Below are 3173 nucleotides of genomic sequence, written 5' to 3'. Positions count from 1 at the left end.
CTTCACATTGAAGAAAACACTACAACGGAGATACGTGGAGGCGATGTGTTGTATCGACTGGTCACACGTTTTGAGGTCACGGGGCACTGGTTACATTGCCTCTCAGTGACATCACTTCCTCTGAGGGACAGGTTTACTTATAAAATGGTCTCTTAACGACAATACATCACAGCTTCTGATTGGCAGGTTTAGTGACATCATTGTTTCTGATTCTTAGTGACTTCACGGCCTCTTGTTGATAGATTTAGTGACAAGAGGTCTTTCACCCGCAGGGGCCAGGCTGCATCTCTGTGGTAGGATCATTTATACCAGTACCTGTTGGTGGCCTGTAGGTGACCGGTTTTAAAGTTAGTGACTGATTTTTAAAAGCCAGTCGCATCAGTGCCTCGTAGCCAGTGTCAGTTACCCATCTGTGCTCAGTGACATAATGTTCTCCTAAACAACACGGCCCAGCACACACTGCATAAAGATTGGTTTCAGCGTGTCCGTGTTAGTAACTGCGAAGACGCTCCAGGTAGAGATGGGGCGTGGTATACTCGCCAAATGACAGAGATTTTGTGCCTCGTCAGATCACCCTCATCATTTCATTGGTATTGTGCACAATCGCAGCCCATTAGCAGTAACACAAGATACATATCTGACACGACGTTATATACATCGACGAGGTGGCCGAGTAGTTAAGGCGATGGACTGCTAATCCATTGTGTACGCTGGGTTCGAATCCCACCCTCGTCGGAACTTCTGCTTTAGTTGATGAATAACAACTTTCCATGTGCCTGAAAAAAGACGAAAAGCCAACAATTAAAGCTTGTCTAATCAAACCCCCAGCCCCTCCTTGCTATTCTGGCCTAATCACTCAAACTGTGCCTAAAACAACAACAGTAAAACCCCCTGTAGTGTCATCTGATGCTCCTGAAAATAGAACCGATGTCCTTGGACTGAGTTTACGCTGGACGTGATCTTGCAGTTTTAGTTCGACCTATGTATAAAAAAATGCATATAGCGCGAACCGTGGCCGAAGGTATCAGGTATCGGAGCGCACCAGTTCCATTACCCCCTAGGCTGGTTCATTTTAGCAATAGGTGTGATTTGCTCGGCATCACAGTATGGTGAGTCCACGCCGAGAAAATCAATCCATTCGCCGCACTTTAACTCTATCTTCCATTCACTGCTGTACATTTTCTTCTTAATTGTCAACCTTATTCTTACTGTGCTTTGGGACTCTGCACTCCAGTAAGGGTTGAAACCCATGCATGGCATGTGACTCGTGTCACGCTCGGAAAAAGACGCGGTGCACATGCTGGGCCTAAACAGTTGCAAAGCTTAAGATCAGAAATGCACATGTGGAACTTTGGTGCTCTGAGAATTAGAATTTATTTTACATACTCTGCCCGCGTTATGTCACCAAGCGAAGGCAAATGTAGTGTGTAAACAAAGAAGAGTGTACAACTAAAAAGCCTTCACACTTGCCTAGTATGTGGACTACGTGGATACAAGTTTTAGTTAACAATGTAGCACCATGTTAGTGTTTCAGATGAGGGCGCCAGGAAGAGCAGTAGGCGCTGAATGTGGCAGCCATGGAGCTCTAGCAGCAGGCACCAGGCGAGAGGGATGACGAAAGGGCTCACATACAGCCAAGAACCGCACTTGGAAGTTCGTGTGTGTCCACTTACGCCAGAACACGCATGTCCCACGCGTCTCAGATACCAGGTGGCTCATTGTAGTACACGTGCATCATTACGTATTTACACAGTCACTTCTTCATGTGGTGAGCATTTGATTGGAAGGTCTTATCTGCATATGACGTTGCCCTCGTGGCTAATTGTGGAGCTTTAGCGACCCCCTTATATGTGAGTAGAGTGCACCCTGATCAGTATGTGGCCATCACGTGTCTGCAGGCGGCAGTGCACCCATGGCTGTCTGTTTGGAATTATATCAATCATTGGCAGTCTTATCATACCTGTGTATGTCATAATCTTCCATGGCATACCATCCCTGCCATAAAGAGCCCCCCGTGTGGCATCCATTGCGGATGCCAGGCGCGAGATTGCTTCCGATGTTCCTCTAACCGTCCTGTCTGCAGAAGCGTAAAAGATTAATTTTATTCAACGGGCGCCTCAAACCCAACCTGCTGTGATGGCAGAGCTGAGAGACTGTCTTCTCGGCCTTTTAGGTTGTTGGCAATTGCTATCATGTTTATTTTGTTCCATGACGTGTCTTTAAATTTTTGGTTTTCTCTGTAATGGATATTTTTTAACATACACACTGATCAGGGATATAATGATCATGTCTTACTCAGCGCTATGCAAAATTATGTAAATAACAAATAAAAAAATGACAGGTTTTGGTGAGGCAAAGGAAGTAAGCGTCGAGCACCGTTGTTAATCACACTCTCACCGGAGGACACTGCCTCATTTCTGGCCAGATTAAGCATACCACAGGCAGCCCAAACATGATATGGAACAAAGTTCCACTTCTGCATTAAATGAAAATAACCTTAGAGTTCTGTGCCATTACATAGACACTTGGACTCTGACATGCTGACTACATATGTTCATAGAACTCACCAATGGCTTTCATCTTTATAACGCACAACTGGTGGTGCCCATATGTATGGAGCAAGAAACCATGAAGGATTAGAGGTCAGCTGTGCTGGAATTAGAAAAAAATGTCTCCAGGATCCCATACATTGGGGTCAAGTGGTGGTAGAGGAAAGGGGTGGAGTCACGAGGGGCAGAGTTTGAAAATCAGAGTCTGAAAGTCAACTTATATATTTATTTGTAGACAAATCTGCTTCAAAAAAACTGACAGTAAGTACGTACGTGACGGTAAATCTAGCTTTATTAATTGATCACAACGAGGGTGCATTTTAACATACTATTCAATTAAGACACCTGCTGCAAAGATCTTTGTGTGCCCAGCAATTCTGAGGAGATTATAATATATTAGCAGCAAGAAAACTAGTGGTTAATGAAGTTCTTGGAGCGTTTTGTCCAATCACACTTTTGACTCAGAAATACACTCCCCGGTTTTATGGTATTTTTTTTAAATCATTTCTGTATGTATTTATCCATATTACTTTTTGGCCATCTGACTGGTATTTATCCATCTTTCTTTTGTGTTCTGAGAACAAATGAAGTTGTAAAATGGTATACATCCAAATTTATTTAACT

At 43.8% G+C, this 3173-nt stretch overlaps 1 non-coding gene across 1 annotated transcript; it reads left to right on the top strand.

The window, feature by feature from the left end:
- The first annotated feature begins 659 nt into the window (after window positions 1-659).
- Window positions 660-735, top strand: TRNAS-GCU (transfer RNA serine (anticodon GCU)). Its single transcript has one exon. It is a non-coding gene; the product is annotated as a tRNA-Ser (tRNA).
- The last annotated feature ends 2438 nt before the right edge of the window (window positions 736-3173 follow it).

This window comes from Pleurodeles waltl, chromosome 12 (genome assembly GCF_031143425.1).
Source record: "Pleurodeles waltl isolate 20211129_DDA chromosome 12, aPleWal1.hap1.20221129, whole genome shotgun sequence".
NCBI classification, from domain to species: domain Eukaryota; kingdom Metazoa; phylum Chordata; class Amphibia; order Caudata; family Salamandridae; genus Pleurodeles; species Pleurodeles waltl.
Note: the sequence above shows the minus strand (reverse complement) of the source record. Positions and strands in the feature narration are given on the sequence as shown.